The 19,049-nt window shown below is 47.2% G+C and overlaps 1 pseudogene; it reads right to left on the reverse strand.

Moving 5' to 3' along the window:
• Window positions 1-9,100: 9,100 nt before the first annotated feature.
• On the reverse strand, window positions 9,101-18,375 carry LOC124024217 (annotated as a pseudogene).
• Window positions 18,376-19,049: the final 674 nt, after the last annotated feature.

Genomic DNA, 19,049 nt, shown 5'->3' on the forward strand with positions numbered 1-19,049 from the left:
GATGACAAGTTGGCAACAGGGAGAGATGGAGAGAGTGACTGTTCTTCATCTTTGATGACAAGTTGGCAACAGGGAGAGATGGAGAGAGTGACTGTTCTTCATCTTTGATGACAAGTTGGCAACAACGGCAGGAGACGGCATCTAGGACAGGTCCACTGAGACAGGAGACGGCATCTAGGACAGGCCCACTGAGACAGGAGACGGCATCTAGGACAGGCCCACTGACACAGGAGACGGCATCTAGGACAGGCCCACTGAGACAGGAGACGGCATCTAGGACAGGCCCACTGAGACAGGAGACGGCATCTAGGACAGGCCCACTGAGACAGGAGACGGCATCTAGGACAGGCCCACTGAGACAGGAGACGGCATCTAGGACAGGCCCACTGAGACAGGAGACGGCATCTAGGACAGGCCCACTGAGACAGGAGACGGCATCTAGGACAGGCCCACTGAGACAGGAGACGGCATCTAGGACAGGCCCACTGAGACAGGAGACGGCATCTAGGACAGGCCCATTGAGACAGGAGACGGCATCTAGGACAGGCCCACTGAGACAGGAGACGGCATCTAAGACAGGCCCACTGAGACAGGAGACGGCATCTAGGACAGGCCCACTGAGACAGGAGACGGCATCTAGGACAGGCCCACTGAGACAGGAGACGGCATCTAGGACAGGCCCACTGAGACAGGAGACGGCATCTAGGACAGGCCCACTGAGACAGGAGACGGCATCTAGGACAGGCCCACTTTGACAGGAGACGGCATCTAGGACAGGCCCACTGAGACAGGAGACGGCATCTAGGACAGGCCCACTGAGACAGGAGACGGCATCTAGGACAGGCCCACTGAGACAGGAGACGGCATCTAGGACAGGCCCACTGAGACAGGAGACGGCATCTAGGACAGGTCCACTGAGACAGGAGACGACATCTAGGACAGGCCCACTGAGACAGGAGACGGCATCTAGGACAGGCCCACTGAGACAGGAGACGGCATCTAGGACAGGCCCACTGAGACAGGAGACGGCATCTAGGACAGGTCCACTGAGACAGGAGACGGCATCTAGGACAGGCCCACTGAGACAGGAGACGGCATCTAGGACAGGCCCACTGAGACAGGAGACGGCATCTAGGACAGGCCCACTGAGACAGGAGACGGCATCTAGGACAGGCCCACTGAGACAGGAGACGGCATCTAGGACAGGCCCACTGAGACAGGAGACGGCATCTAGGACAGGCCCACTGAGACAGGAATCCAGCCGCGTATCAAGAACCTGATGACATGGACCCGTACTCATTGGTCAATGTCATCTAATTCTTTATGATATAAAAGCCTAAACTGATCCTAGATCAGCAGTCCTAGTCTGAGACGCTTGGTGAATACAGACCCTGAAAAGTAGTTGAACTGTAGCAGAGGACCTGCCAGGGTTGTGTATCAGAACAGACTCATATCTCCTCAGATATTCTGTATCAGAACGGACTCATATCTCCTCAGATATTCTGTATCAGAACAGACTCATATCTCCTCAGATATTCTGTATCAGAACGGACTCATATCTCCTCAGATATTCTGTATCAGAACAGACTCATATCTCCTCAGATATTCTGTATCAGAACAGACTCATATCTCCTCAGATATTCTGTATCAGAACGGACTCATATCTCCTCAGTTATTCTGTATCAGAACAGACTCATATCTCCTCAGTTATTCTGTATCAGAACGGACTCATATCTCCTCAGTTATTCTGTATCAGAACAGACTCATATCTCCTCAGTTATTCTGCTACTGTCACTGTGTTTGTGTTAGCTTTCCAACATTACATTTCTACATCAGATATGCACAGTCATGCTAATCTTTAACTTACAGAGAAACCTTTAAACTCAAGTCACACACACACACACACACACACTGCCCTCCATTCTCTCTCCCCTCCCTCTTCCCTTTCTCTCTCCCAGATATTTATAACTCACTCATCCGAGAGGCTGTCAGACCCTCCCCTATGGGTTTAGGTGTCACGCCCTGGCCTTAGTTATCTTTGTTTTCTTTATTATTTTGGTTAGGCCAGGGTGTGACATGGGTGATGTATGCTTTTTGTCTCATCTATGGTGTTTGTACTGTCTAGGGTTTTTTGTAGATTTATGGGGTTGTGTTCATTCTAGGTGTTTATGCAGGTCTATGGTTGCCTAGATTGGTTCTCAATCAGAGGCAGGTGTTTATCGTTGTCTCTGATTGGGAACCATATTTAGGCAGCCATGTTCTTTGGGTATTTTGTGGGTGATTATTTCCTGCGACTGTGTTTGTGCCACACGGGACTGTTTCGTTGCCAGTTCACGTTGTTATATTGTATGTGTTCATGTAAAAAAAATCATTAAAAACCATGGACACTTACCACGCTGCGTATTGGTCCGATCCTTGCTACACCTCTTCTGAGGAAGAGGAGGAAATCTGCCGTGACAGAGGCAGACACAAGCGCGTACCTACACATAAACACACACAACAGCCACAACAGAAAGAGAAGAAAGGATGATAGACAGGGAAAGATCTGTGAGGAGGAGGAGGAGGAGGAGGAGGAGGGAGAGGGAGAGGGAGAAAAGTGGAGGTAGGAGAGAGAGGGAGAAAAGAGGAGGTAGGAGAGAGAGGGAGAAAAGAGGAGGTAGGAGAGAGAGGGAGAAAAGAGGAGGCAGGAGAGAGAGGGAGAAAAGAGGAGGCAGGAGAGAGAGGGAGAAAAGAGGAGGAGGGAGAGAGAGGGAGAAAAGAGGAGGAGGGAGAGAGAGGGAGAAAAGAGGAGGTAGGAGAGAGAGGGAGGAAAGAGGAGGCAGGAGAGAGAGGGAGAAAAGAGGAGGCAGGAGAGAGAGGGAGAAAAGAGGAGGTAGGAGAGAGAGGTAGAAAAGAGGAGGTAGGAGAGAGAGGGAGAAAAGAGGAGGTAGGAGAGAGAGGGAGAAAAGAGGAGGAGGGAGAGAGAGGGAGAAAAGAGGAGGTAGGAGAGAGAGGGAGAGGAAGTTAATTTCCTCACTGACAGAAACAGTACACACAGATTAAAAACATCTGGGCATTGTCGTCTTTTGACAAACACACACGACATGCATCCTAACACATCATATTGTCTTAGATGAGATCTACATGAGGGTGTCAGTGGTCATCAGTGGATGTCTGATGATTTGCATAGTATTTTCTCAGCTTGTTTTTGTGAGATGGAAACACACACACACACACACACACACACACACACACACACACACACACACACACACACACACACACACACACACACACACACACACACACACACACACACACACACACACACACACACACACACACTCACTCTCTCTGATGGTCTCTGTTGAATTCATAGTTCTCTACTGCTATCATGTGGTCAGAGTTAGGTACTGGGTCAGACCAACTGGCTTAGGTCAGGGGTAGACTACTTAGTACCAGAGTTAGGTACTGGGTCAGACCAACTGGCTAGTTCAGGGGTAGACTACTTAGTACCAGAGTTAGGTACTGGGTCAGACCAACTGGCTTAGGTCAGGGGTAGACTACTTAGTACCAGAGTTAGGTACTGGGTCAGACCAACTGGCTAGTTCAGGGGTAGACTACTTAGTACCAGAGTTAGGTACTGGGTCAGACCAACTGGCTAGTTCAGGGGTAGACTACTTAGGACCAGAGTTAGGTACTGGGTCAGACCAACTGGCTAGTTCAGGGGTAGACTACTTAGGACCAGAGTTAGGTACTGGGTCAGACCAACTGGCTAGTTCAGGGGTAGACTACTTAGTACCAGAGTTAGGTACTGGGTCAGACCAACTGGCTAGGTCAGGGGTAGACTACTTAGTACCAGAGTTAGGTACTGGGTCAGACCAACTGACTAGTTCAGGGGTAGACTACTTAGTACCAGAGTTAGGTACTGGGTCAGACCAACTGGCTAGTTCAGGGGTAGACTACTTAGGACCAGAGTTAGGTACTGGGTCAGACCAACTGGCTAGTTCAGGGGTAGACTACTTAGGACCAGAGTTAGGTACTGGGTCAGACCAACTGGCTAGTTCAGGGGTAGACTACTTAGTACCAGAGTTAGGTACTGGGTCAGACCAACTGGCTAGGTCAGGGGTAGACTACTTAGTACCAGAGTTAGGTACTGGGTCAGACCAACTGACTAGTTCAGGGGTAGACTACTTAGTACCAGAGTTAGGTACTGGGTCAGACCAACTGGCTAGTTCAGGGGTAGACTACTTAGGACCAGAGTTAGGTACTGGGTCAGACCAACTGGCTAGTTCAGGGGTAGACTACTTAGTACCAGAGTTAGGTACTGGGTCAGGCCAACTGGCTAGTTCAGGGGTAGACAACTTAGGACCAGAGTTAGGTACTGGGTCAGACCAACTGACTAGTTCAGGGGTAGACAACTTAGGACCAGAGTTAGGTACTGGGTCAGACCAACTGGCTAGTTCAGGGGTAGACAACTTAGGACCAGAGTTAGGTACTGGGTCAGACCAACTGGCTAGTTCAGGGGTAGACTACTTAGGACCAGAGTTAGGTACTGGGTCAGACCAACTGGCTAGTTCAGGGGTAGACAACTTAGGACCAGAGTTAGGTACTGGGTCAGACCAACTAACTAGTTCAGGGGTAGACTACTTAGGACCAGAGTTAGGTACTGGGTCAGACCAACTGGCTAGTTCAGGGGTAGACAACTTAGGACCAGAGTTAGGTACTGGGTCAGACCAACTGGCTAGTTCAGGGGTAGACAACTTAGGACCAGAGTTAGGTACTGGGTCAGGTGCCCCCTGTATATAGCCTCCACACTGACTCGGTACCGGTACCCCCTGTATATAGCCTCCACAGTGACTCGGTACCGGTGCCCCCTGTATATAGCCTCCACACTGACTCAGTACCGGTGCCCCTGTATAAAGACTCCATACTGACTCGATACCGGTGCCCCCTGTATAAAGCCTCCACACTGACTCGGTACCGGTGCCCCCTGTATAAAGCCTCCACACTGACTCGGTACCGGTGCCTCCTGTATATAACCTCCACACTGACTCGGTACCGGTGCCTCCTGTATATAGCCTCCACATTGACTCGGTACCGGTGCCTCCTGTATATAGCCTCCACACTGACTCGGTAGCGGTGCCTCCTGTATATAGCCTCCACATTGACTCGGTACCGGTGCCTCCTGTATATAGCCTCCACATTGACTCGGTACCGGTGCCTACTGTATATAGCCTCCACATTGACTCGGTACCGGTGCCCCCTGTATATAGCCTCCACATTGACTCGGTACCGGTGCCTCCTGTATATAGCCTCCACATTGACTCGGTACCGGTGCCTCCTGTATATAGCCTCCACACTGACTCGGTACCGGTGCCTCCTGTATATAGCCTCCACATTGACTCGGTACCGGTGCCTCCTGTATATAGCCTCCACATTGACTCGGTACCGGTGCCTCCTGTATATAGCCTCTACATTGACTCGGTACCGGTGCCTCCTGTATATAGCCTCCACATTGACTCGGTACCGGTGCCTCCTGTATATAGCCTCCACATTGACTCGGTACCGGTGCCTCCTGTATATAGCCTCTACATTGACTCGGTACCGGTGCCTCCTGTATATAGCCTCCACATTGACTCGGTACCGGTGCCCCCTGTATATAGCCTCCACATTGACTCGGTACCAGTGCCTCCTGTATATAGCCTCCACATTGACTCGGTACCGGTGCCCCCTGTATATAGCCTCCACACTGACTCGGTACCGGTGCCCCCTGTATAAAGCCTCCACATTGACTCGGTACCGGTGCCCCCTGTATATAGCCTCCACATTGACTCGGTACCGGTGCCTCCTGTATAAAGCCTCCACATTGACTCGGTACCGGTGCCTCCTGTATATAGCCTCCACATTGACTCGGTACCGGTGCCTCCTGTATAAAGCCTCCACATTGACTCGGTACCGGTGCCCCCTGTATATAGCCTCCACACTGACTCGGTACCGGTGCCTCCTGTATAAAGCCTCCACATTGACTCGGTACCGGTGCCTCCTGTATATAGCCTCCACACTGACTCGGTACCGGTGCCTCCTGTATATAGCCTCCACACTGACTCGGTACCGGTGCCTCCTGTATAAAGCCTCCACATTGACTCGGTACCGGTGCCCCCTGTATATAGCCTCCACACTGACTCGGTACCGGTGCCTCCTGTATATAGCCTCCACACTGACTCGGTACCGGTGCCTCCTGTATATAGCCTCCACACTGACTCGGTACCGGTGCCTCCTGTTTAAAGCCTCCACATTGACTCGGTACCGGTGCCCCCTGTATATAGCCTCCACACTGACTCGGTACCGGTGCCTCCTGTATATAGCCTCCACACTGACTCGGTACCGGTGCCTCCTGTATATAGCCTCCACATTGACTCGGTACCGGTGCCTCCTGTATATAGCCTCCACATTGACTCGGTACCGGTGCCTCCTGTATATAGCCTCACATTGACTCGGTACCGGTGCCTCCTGTATATAGCCTCCACATTGACTCGGTACCGGTGCCTCCTGTTTAAAGCCTCGCTATTGTTGTTCTTATTGTGCTACTTTTTATTATGACTTTTTATTTTAGCCTAATTGGTAAACATTTTATTCTTCTAGAACGGCACTGTTGGTTAAGGGCTTGTAAAGTCAGCATTTCACGGTAAAGTCTACTCTTGTTATATTCGGCACATATGAAAAATAAAGTTTGATTTGGGTAAGACCAACTGACGAGTTCAGGGGAAAACCACTTAGAACCAGAGTTAGGTACTACGGCACCTAATTGCTTCACTTTCAAAGTGTTCAAAAAATAGTTTCATTCATTGTTTCTCACACAGCGGCCATTTTGCTCTCCCCTTCCTAATACCATGACCGAATACTTAAAGTGACAGTGGTCGTTTGGACCAATCAACAGAATTTCAACAAGGGGTCTTACACATTCAATGTATTGTTGTTCTTTACCTAGGAATACATGCATACACTTTCTTTCAGTTTCCCTTCATTTCACATTTAATGTAGAGGGGTTACACCAAATTGCACCCTATTCCCTATATAGTGCACTTCTTTTAACCAGAGCCCTATTCCCTATATAGTGCACTTCTTTTAACCAGAGCCCTATTCCCTATATAGTGCACTTCTTTAGATCAGAGCCCTATTCCCTATATAGTGCACTTCTTTCGACCAGAGCCCTATTCCCTATATAGTGCACTTCTTTAGACCAGAGCCTTATGGGAATAGTGTGCCAGTTGGGATACAGGCCCAGGAAGATGTTCCCTCCCCTCTGTCCTCATTCACAGATCTGATAGGACTGGATGTGTGAAAGCAAGATGGCAGAAATTAGACCAGGGCTGCCCAACTCTCTTCCTGGGGATTTACCATCCTGTAGGTTTTTAGTCCAACTCTCTTCCTGGGGATCTACCATCCTGTATGTTTTTAGTCCAACTCTCTTCCTGGGGATCTACCATCCTGTATGTTTTTAGTCCAACTCTCTTCCTGGGGATCTACCATCCTGTATGTTTTTAGTCCAACTCTCTTCCTGGGGATCTACCATCCTGTAGGTTTTCAGTCCAACCCTCTTCCTGGGGATCTACCATCCTGTAGGTTCAGTCCAACTCTCTTCCTGGGGATCTACCATCCTGTAGGTTTTCAGTCCCACTCTCTTCCTGGGGATCTACCATCCTGTAGGTTTTCAGTCCAACCCTCTTCCTGTGGATCTACCATCCTGTAGGTTTTCAGTCCAAACCTCTTCCTGTTGGTTTTCAGTCCAACCTTAATCTAGCACACCTGATTCTACTAATTAGCTTCTCACCAAGACCTGAGCTAGCTGAATCAGGTACTGTATGTTACGTTAAGGTTAGAGTGAAAACCTACAGGACAGTTGATCTGTAGGAACAGGGTTGGAGTGTAAACCTACAGGACCGTTGATCTGTAGGAACAGGGTTGGGTTAAACCACAGGACAGTTGATCTGTAGGAGTGTAAACCTACAGGACAGTGGATCTGTAGGAACAGGGTTGAGTGCAAACCTACAGGACAGTAGATCTGTAGGAACAGGGTTGGAGTGTAAACCCACAGGACAGTTGATCTGTAGGAACAGGGTTGGAGTGTAAAACCTACAGGACAGTAGATCTGTAGGAACAGGGTTGGAGTGTAAACCCACAGGACAGTTGATCTGTAGGAACAGTAAACCTACAGGACAGTTGATCTGTAGGAACAGGGTTGGAGTGTAAACCTACAGGACAGTAGATCTGTAGGAACAGGGTTGGAGTGTAAAACAGGACAGTTGATCTGTAGGAACAGGGTTGGAGTTGATCTGTAGGAACAGGGTTGGAGTGTAAACCTACAGGACAGTAGATCTGTAGGAACAGGGTTGGAGTGTAAACCTACAGGACAGTTGATCTGTAGGAACAGGGTTGGAGTGTAAACCTACAGGACAGTAGATCTGTAGGAACAGGGTTGGAGTGTAAACCTACAGGACAGTAGATCTGTAGGAACAGGGTTGGAGTGTAAACCTATCTGTAGGACAGTAGATCTGTAGGAACAGGGTTGGAGTGTAAACCTATAGGACAGTAGATCTGTAGGAACAGGTGTAAACCTATAGGACAGTAGATCTGTAGGAACAGGGTTGGAGTGTAAACCTACAGGACAGTTGATCTGTAGGAACAGGGTTGGAGTGTAAACCTACAGGACAGTAGATCTGTAGGAACAGGGTTGGAGTGTAAACCTATAGGACAGTAGATCTGTAGGAACAGGGTTGGAGTGTAAACCTATAGGACAGTAGATCTGTAGGAACAGGGTTGGAGTGTAAACCTACAGGACAGTTGATCTGTAGGAACAGGGTTGGAGGCAAACCTAAGGACTGTAGATCTGTAGGAACAGGGTTGGAGTGTAAACCTACAGGACAGTAGATCTGTAGGAACAGGGTTGGAGTGTAAACCTACAGGACCGTTGATCTGTAGGAAGAAGTTTGGGTTGCCCTGGGTTACATCTACCAGTTGTGTTAGACACATGAAGGGGAGTGATCGAGGGCAGAGGGAAGGGAGTATGTTACTGCTTTAGTGTACACTCTTAGACGAGTGTCTAGTGATCAGTCAGCTGTGACAGACAAGCCTTTATTGATTGACACAACACAACTGGAAACACCAAGCAAATGCACACAATGTTGCACTAGTCGCTAATACAGACTTGATCTCACACACACACACACACACACACACACACACACACACACACACACACACACACACACACACACACACACACACACACACACACACACACACACACACACACACACACACACACACACACACACACACACACACACACACACACGTCCCCATATCCCTCTGTCTCTCTCTCTCTCTTCAGTACCCAGACAGGGCTATGATGGAGGGGTAGCGGGTGCGGTGGGACATGCACTTGTCCCTGTCAATGAGCAGACTGTGGGTCTTACAGCCAATGTCCTTCTCCAGCACCATGCGGGACTCCTCCAGGTGGGACAGGGAGCTCCGCGCTGCAGACAGCTGCTGCTGCAGGGATGACATGGTCTGGGAGATCTGACCTGCCTCGCCCACCAGGCTGGAGACAGAGAGAGAGAGTTAGGGGAAAGAGGGAGGAGAGATAGAAAGGAGGGGGAGCACAAGGAGAGAGAAAGAGAGCGACAGAGATGATAGAGGGACGGGAAGAGAGAGAGAGAGAGAGAGAGAGAGAGAGAGAGAGAGAGAGAGAGAGAGGGAGAGAGAGAGAGAGAGAGAGAGAGAGAGAGAGAGAGAGAGGGGAAGGAGAGGAGCTTGTCATACCAGTGTAGGAGTTTGTGAAAGATGGGAGAGAGAGTGCGATAGACAGATAGGTTTGGGTGTGTGTTTGTGTGTACGTCCGTGTGAGTGCTTACTGGCTTGCATCTCTGTGTGTGCTTCTGTCTGTTTGTGTGTGTACCTGAATTGTGGGTTGTCCCTACAGAGCTCCATGTGGGGTCTGTGTGAGCGTTGGTGCAGCCGGGACTGAGCCACTCTCAGAGGGGCCTCTTTATCATACAGAGCCTGCTGAAGAGACACAATGTTCCTCTCCTGGGCCCCGATCTGATCCAGGATCTACACACACACACACACACACACACACACACACACACACACACACACACACACACACACACACACACACACACACACACACACACACACACACACACACACACACACACACACACACACACACACACACACACAGTTGAGTTCAGGTGCAGCATTCTCTGCATTCCAGCCTCAGCTGGATAACCCTTAGGGGGGTGGATAAATACAGTGCCTTCGGAAAGTATTCTGACCCCTTGACTCCTTCCACATTTTGTTATGTTACAGCCTTATTCTAAAATAGATTAAATACAAATAAACCCTCATCAATGTACACACAATACCCCATACTGACATCACAATACCCCATAATGACATCACAATACACCATACTGACATCACAAAACCCCATACTGACATCACAATACCCCATAATGACATCACAATACACCATACTGACATCACAATACCCCATACTGACATCACAATACCCCATACTGACATCACAATACCCCATACTGACATCACAATACCCCATACTGACATCACAATACCCCATACTGACATCACAATACCCCATACTGACATCACAATACCCCATACTGACATCACAATACCCCATACTGATATCACAATACCCCATACTGACATCACAATACCTAATAATGACAAAGCAAAAACAGATTTTTTTGACATTTTTGCAAATTTATACAAAGAAAAAAATACATATAAAGTATTCAGACCCTTCACTCAGTATTTTGTTGAAGAAGCTTTGGCAGCAATTACAGCCTCGAGTCTTCTTGGGTATGAGACTACAAGCTTGGCACATCTGTATTTGGGGAGTTTCTCCCATTCTTCTCTGCAGATCCTCTCAAGGTCTGTCAGGTTGGATGGGGAGTGTCACTGCACAGATATTTTCAGGTCTCTCCAGAGATGTTCGATCAGGTTCAAGTCCGGACTCTGGCTGGGCCACTCAAGGACATTCAGAGACTTGTCCTGAAGACACTCTTGTGTTGTCTTGGCTGTGTGCTTAGGGTTATTATTCTGTTGGAAGCTGAACCTTTGTCCCCGTCTGAGATCCTGAGCACTCTGGAGCAGGTTTTCATCAAGGATCGCTCCATTCATCTTTGACTCGATCCTGACTATACTATTGCGCCTGCCCTGAAAAACATCCCCACAGCATGATGCTGCCACCACCATGCTTCACCGTAGGGATGGTGCTAGGTTTCCTCCAGACGTGACGCTTGACATTCAAGCCAAAGAGTTCAATCTTGGTTTCATCAGACCTGTTTTCGCTTTGTCATTATGGGGTATTGTGATGTCATTATGGGGTATTGTGATGTCATTATGGGGTATTGTGTGTAGATTGAGGAGGATAAAAAAACAATTGTATCCATTTTAGAATAAGGCTGTAACGTCACAAAATGTGTAAAAAGGGGAAGGGGTCTGAATACTTTCTGAAGGCGCTGAATGTCATGAAAACCTTCAGGTCTTCAGATGAAAACATTCCCTTTGCCTGCTGGGTAGGCATCAATTTCTGTATGTTTTGTTTAATTAGAGGAAGGGTTGAGTTTTGGCCATTGAAACGACACACACACACACCACCTCCACCAACCCCCCCACCCCAACACACCTGACTGAGATGCAGTTGTAGCTGTGTCTTGGCCTCAGTGAGCTGCAGACAGCGCTGGCTGAAGGCCTGGTCTACGTTGGAGCACTGGACCCTCAGGTCCTCAGCAGTCTCCTGTAGGACCCTCTCCACCAGCAGCCTGAGCTCCACACTGGCCTGCTCCTCCCGCTGAGCCACAGACAGGTTGTCCTGGGTGAAAGACAGCCACGCATCACGGTTACACAGCCTGGGAGAGAGGAGGGAGATGTTAACACACTATTAATACACACACACACCAACGTGGTGTCTGAGTTGGGGTGGTACTGAGTTGGGGTGGTACTGAGTTGGGGTGGTACTGAGTTGGGGTGGTACTGGTGTGTATTATACAGCTACTCACTGGTCCTGTAGGTTGTCTGAGTTGGGGTGGTACTGAGTGTCAGTACTCATGTTGTTGTAGCGACCACACTGGTCATCCAGACTGTAGGCCTGGTACTTATCAGACCAGTCCAGCTCTAGAGTCTGCTTGGCATCTCTGTTACACCTGATACACACACACACACACACACACACACACACACACACACACAGTGGGACACAGTGAGGGGCAGAAATCCAGTGTGAGGGTCTGATGAGGGTCTGGTAGGGAGTGAAAAGCTGAAGTGAGGATAGTCATGTGATTAACTGTTCAGCAGTCTAATAGTCATGTGATTAATTGTTCAGCAATCTAATAGTCATGTGATTAACTGTTCAGCAGTCTAATAGTCATGTGATTAACTGTTCAGCAGTCTAATAGTCATGTGATTAACTGTTCAGCAGTCTAATAGTCATGTGATTAACTGTTCAGCAGTCTAATAGTCATGTGATTAACTGTTCAGCAGTATAATTGTGCTGCCATCCTGTTAGAAGATAACAGATTATTTTATTACAATGGTTAAATTGGATTTTCATTGTGTTCAATGGTGTTATTTGCCCTAGTGGCGCTTTCTGGTACTTAGAGACGACGCAAACAGGAAGTTCAGAATTTGTTTTGCACGCATAGAGCAGCTACAAACAAGACTACGGTGCAGGTCTTTCAATGTAGTTATTTCTTGTCACGCTTCAGCCTTTGTAAGTTCAATTCAAGCATTTAGCTAATGATGATAATCTTGTTATTGATAGAGTTTCTTACATATCAATGTTGGTTGCATTTACTCACAAATTGCAATGCCTTTTGTGTATGTCGTTAGCTGTATTACTTTGCTCATGCGTCATGCAAACGAATTGTAAAATATACAATACTGTAGTTTTGTTACTGTTTTTAGTGTAATATGCTTTGTTATTCTACATAGATGGTTATACATTATTAGAGTAATGAAAGGAGCAATTACCATATGGTTAACAATTAGCTATATGGTTTGGCATCATGCCAGATGCATGGTACCTTAGCGCGTGCTTTGTATTTATGCAACTTCAAATGTTTAATGTACATCTACAGTATGTCGGTAGTATGTCGGTGTGAATTGAACACTAAAGTATATTCTTTTCTGTATTTTGCAGTTTCACAACATAAACGTTTCAATATATTCATTCAAGAAAAGTCACGCCTTGGGAGTTTTATTGAAGACTTAGTTGTTAGCTATCTGTCTAGTTTTGCATGGGAACGCAACTCAAGGGAAGAATAATAATAGTCATGTGATTAATTGTTCAGCAGTCTAATAGTCATGTGATTAACTGTTCAGCAGTATAATAGTCATGTGATTAATTGTTCAGCAGTCTAATAGTCATGTGATTAACTGTTCAGCAGTATAATAGCTTTGGGCAGTCTAATAGAAGCTGTTCAGGAGCCTGTTTTTGGTCCTAGACTTGGCGCTCCGGTAGTGCTTGCCGTGCGGTAGCAGAGAGAACAGTCTATGACTAGAGTGGCTGGAGTCTTTGACCATTTTTAGGGCCTTCCTCTGACACCGCCTGGTATAGAGGTCCAGGATGGCAGGGAGCTCAGCCCCAGTTATGTACTGGGCCATACGCACTACCCTCTGTAGCGCCTAGCGGTCGGACACCGATCAGTTGCCATACCAGGCGGTGCAGCAGCCAGTCAAAAGGCTCTCTATGGTGCAGCTGTATAACCTTTAGAGGATCTGAGGGCTCATGCCAAATCTTTTCAGCCTCCTGAGGGGGAAGAGACGTTGTCATGCCCTTTCCACCTCTGTGTTGGTGTGTTTGGACCATGATGGATCCCTAGTGATGTGAACACCAAGGAACTTGAAGGTCTCGACCGTCTTCACTACAACCCCGTCCATGTGGATTGTAGAGGCTCGGCCCTCCGTTTCCTGTATTCCAGATCAGCTCCTTTGTTTTGTCCATGTTGAGGAGAGGTTGTTGTCCTGGCACCACACTGCCAGGTCTCTGACCTCCTCCCTGTAGACTCTCTCATTGTTGTCGGTGACGAGGCCTACCACCGTTGTATCGTCAGAAAACTTGATGATGGTGTTGGAGTCGTGTGGGACCACGCAGTCGTGGGTGAACAGGGAGTAGAGGATGGGCCTTAGCAACACAGGGGACGTGAAATTAAGAATACATTTTTTGTATTTGCGATGTGTTGCCAGGTTACCATTTTCCAATGAAGCACTGTGAGTAGCTGGACACACGATAATGCCCCACTGTTCAAAAGGAATTTTCAAGAAGGCTAAAAACAAATGATTGATGGATGAACACACACACTTTTCAAATGTATTCACCTGAAAATAGGCTGTGTTGGGTGTGCTAACTGTTTTGTTTTTTTTAAAGAAAAAAAGATTGAACCTTTCTTGAACTAGGCAAGTCAGTTAAGAGCAAATTATTATTTACAATGACGGCCTACCCCTGACGACGCTGGGACAATTGTGCGCCGCCCTATGGGGACTCCCAATCACGGCCGATAAGCTGTAGTCTTAATGAATAGGCTACAACCCAGCTCAGCTGTAGTATTAATGAATAGGCTACAACCCAGCTCATCTGTAGTCTTAATGAATAGGCTACAACCCAGCTCAGCTGTAGTCTTAATGAATAGGCTACAACCCAGCTCAGCAGGTGTACAACCCAGCTCAGCTGTAGTCTTAATGAATAGGCTACAACCCAGCTCAGCTGTAGTCTTAATGAATAGGCTACAACCCAGCTCAGCTGTAGTCTTAATGAATAGGCTACAACCCAGCTCAGCTGTAGTCTTAATGAATAGGCTACAACCCAGCTCAGCTGTAGTCTTAATGAATAGGCTACAACCCAGCTCAGCTGTAGTATTAATGAATAGGCTACAACCCAGCTCAGCTGTAGTCTTAATGAATAGACTACAACCCAGCTCAGCTGTAGTCTTAATGAATAGGCTACAACCCAGCTCAGCTGTAGTCTTAATGAATAGGCTACAACCCAGCTCAGCTGTAGTCTTAATGAATAGGCTACAACCCAGCTCATCTGTAGTCTTAATGAATAGGCTACAACCCAGCTCAGCTGTAGTCTTAATGAATAGGCTACAACCCAGCTCAGCTGTAGTCTTAATGAATAGGCTACAACCCAGCTCAGCTGTAGTCTTAATGAATAGGCTACAACCCAGCTCAGCTGTAGTCTTAATGAATAGGCTTAGCTCAGCTGTAGTCTTAATGAATAGGCTACAACCCAGCTCAGCTGTAGTCTTAATGAATAGGCTACAACCCAGCTCAGCTGTAGTCTTAATGAATAGGCTACAACCCAGCTCAGCTGTAGTCTTAATGAATAGGCTACAACCCAGCTCACTGTAGTCTTAATGAATAGGCTACAACCCAGCTCAGCTGTAGTCTTAATGAATAGGCTACAACCCAGCTCAGCTGTAGTCTTAATGAATAGGCTACAACCCAGCTCAGCTGTAGTCTTAATGAATAGGCTACAACCCAGCTCAGCTGTAGTCTTAATGAATAGGCTACAACCCAGCTCAGCTGTAGTCTTAATGAATAGGCTACAACCCAGCTCAGCTGTAGTCTTAATGAATAGGCTACAACCCAGCTCAGCTGTAGTCTTAATGAATAGGCTACAACCCAGCTCAGCTGTAGTCTTAATGAATAGGCTACAACCCAGCTCAGCTGTAGTCTTAATGAATAGGCTACAACCCAGCTCAGCTGTAGTCTTAATGAATAGGCTACAACCCAGCTCAGCTGTAGTCTTAATGAATAGGCTACAACCCAGCTCAGCTGTAGTCTTAATGAATATACAACCCAGCTCAGCTGTAGTCTTAATGAATAGGCTACAACCCAGCTCAGCTGTAGTCTTAATGAATAGGCTACAACCCAGCTCAGCTGTAGTCTTTAATAGGTTACAACCCAGCTCAGCTGTAGTCTTAATGAATAGGCTACAACCCAGCTCAGCTGTAGTCTTAATGAATAGGTTACAACCCAGCTCAGCTGTAGTCTTAATGAATAGGCTACAACCCAGCTCAGCTGTAGTCTTAATGAATAGGCTACAACCCAGCTCAGCTGTAGTCTTAATGAATAGGCTACAACCCAGCTCAGCTGTAGTCTTAATGAATAGGTTACAACCCAGCTCAGCTGTAGTCTTAATGAATAGGCTACAACCCAGCTCAGCTGTAGTCTTAATGAATAGGCTACAACCCAGCTCAGCTGTAGTCTTAATGAATAGGTTACAACCCAGCTCAGCTGTAGTCTTAATGAATAGGCTACAACCCAGCTCAGCTGTAGTCTTAATGAATAGCTACAACCCAGCAGCTGTAGTCTTAATGAATAGGTTACAACCCAGCTCAGCTGTAGTCTTAATGAATAGGCTACAACCCAGCTCAGCTGTAGTCTTAATGAATAGGTTACAACCCAGCTCAGCTGTAGTCTTAATGAATAGGCTACAACCCAGCTCAGCTGTAGTCTTAATGAATAGGCTACAACCCAGCTCAGCTGTAGTCTTAATGAATAGGCTACAACCCAGCTCAGCTGTAGTCTTAATGAATAGGCTACAACCCAGCTCAGCTGTAGTATTAATGAATAGGCTACAACCCAGCTCAGCTGTAGTCTTAATGAAGGCTACAACCCAGCTCAGCTGTAGTCTTAATGAATAGGCTACAACCCAGCTCAGCTGTAGTCTTAATGAATAGACTACAACCCAGCTCAGCTGTAGTCTTAATGAATAGGTTACAACCCAGCTCAGCTGTAGTCTTAATGAATAGGCTACAACCCAGCTCAGCTGTAGTCTTAATGAATAGACTACAACCCAGCTCAGCTGTATTCTTAATGAATAGGTTACAACCCAGCTCAGCTGTAGTCTTAATGAATAGGCTACAACCCAGCTCAGCTGTAGTCTTAATGAATAGGTTACAACCCAGCTCAGCTGTAGTCTTAATGAATAGGCTACAACCCAGCTCAGCTGTAGTCTTAATGAATAGGCTACAACCCAGCTCAGCTGTAGTCTTAATGAATAGGCTACAACCCAGCTCAGCTGTAGTCTTAATGAATAGGTTACAACCCAGCTCAGCTGTAGTCTTAATGAATAGGCTACAACCCAGCTCAGCTGTAGTCTTAATGAATAGGCTACAACCCAGCTCAGCTGTAGTCTTAATGAATAGGTTACAACCCAGCTCAGCTGTAGTCTTAATGAATAGGCTACAACCCAGCTCAGCTGTAGTCTTAATGAATAGGCTACAACCCAGCTCAGCTGTAGTCTTAATGAATAGGTTACAACCCAGCTCAGCTGTAGTCTTAATGAATAGGCTACAACCCAGCTCAGCTGTCTCCTTTAGGTCTTTCCTAGACTAATGTGTGGAAATGTGTGATGACACAATCAAATGAAAAGAGAGGATCTTATAAATAAACCATGTATGTAGTTACTGCTGATGCATCTAAAATATTCATTGTGACACTAATTGTGACGCTCACTTGATTTGATTGACAGCCTGACTCAGCGTTCTCTTCAACAGAGCCTGGATGCTCCTGATTAACTCCACCTCCTGCGGTACACAAACACAACCATCACCTTATTTTCAGATTGGTTTCTAGTGAAATAACGTCTAGGCAACATTTAGTAATGATACAAGTATTTCGACTTGAGCAAAGACAAGTCGATGTTATTGTTTTTAATCACCTTAAGCAGCTCCTCCTCTACGCCGTCTTTAACCAGGTCGGGACCCAGCCGCCGTTCCCGACAGGTTAGGTTATCCGTGGCGATGGCGAACGGGATCTCGGTGGCGTCCAGCGCCTTCAACAGCCTCCTCTTCTGCTGCAGGAGGAGGTCTGTCTCGGCCACCAGCTTCTCGATGTGCCGCTGCAGCTCCGACTTCCAGAAGTGGATATGCTGCAGTCTCTCCCAGGTGCCGCGTCCCCTCCGCTTGGGTGCGCAGAGTCCCGGCCTCGGTCTCTTGATACAGTGTTTTGGACTCATAGCAAATCCTCTCGGCGTTGTTTCGGTCAGTAGCGGCCTGGTGAAGGGTAGAGAAGTTATTGATGTGCCATTCCTCCGGGCTGTACTTGGATGAACGGTACCCCGCCGTAGCCAAGCCGGAGGAGGGATAGAAGCCCTCCTTGAATGTGGCCTCTGCGTCTGGAGGCGGGAACGGCTCGCCTGCTTGGGCAACTGACCTGCCGTCGAAATTATGTCTGGCCACTAAAACTTCTGAAGACATTTTGTGGCGAATTGGTGATACCTGATATTAAAAACACTGCGATCCGATTGTAGTTAACGGAGTCGCAGCATAACAAGACCCACACAGGGGAAGTGAAGAATCACATGTTTTGTATTTGCGCTGCGTTGCCAGGTGACCTGTTTCCAAGGAAACACTGTGTAACTGGTCACGCGATAATGCCCCACGGTTCCAAATGAATTATCAGGTAACAACAAATGGTGCATTACATTTACATTTACAATTAAGTCATTTAGCAGACGCTCTTATCCAGAGCGACTTACAAATTGGGACATACACAGTTTTTCAAATGTATTCATCTGAATAGAGGCCTATGTTAGGTGTGCTAACAAAATGTATATACCCATTTATATGTCCAAAAAATGGATGTCGCAACTAAGGATTTCCACTTTAATTGATGAATAATAATTGTTTTAATAATGTCAATAATAACTTGAACTTTTAACATGACAGTGGCCCCTGTGTTTTCCCCCCAGAAACATACATGCAGACCCACACACACACACACAAGCATATTCACACCCCTCCAACTCTCCACTTTAAAACCCTTTAACAGAGTCATAGGTCTCGGGTCTATTGATGGGAATCAGTCTTCAGGACTGTGTCCAAGTACAGCGGGTGAGTAGCTACGTATTACAGACAGTAAGGGGCGCCATAAGACAAAAAATGACATTGTTACCATAGCAGGATCCTTATTCATTAGTGCACACAGGAGCACAACGTAGGCAAACAATTTGCACTGGAAAACGA

This window comes from Oncorhynchus gorbuscha, unplaced genomic scaffold, assembly GCF_021184085.1.
Source record: "Oncorhynchus gorbuscha isolate QuinsamMale2020 ecotype Even-year unplaced genomic scaffold, OgorEven_v1.0 Un_scaffold_1791, whole genome shotgun sequence".
NCBI lineage: Eukaryota > Metazoa > Chordata > Actinopteri > Salmoniformes > Salmonidae > Oncorhynchus > Oncorhynchus gorbuscha.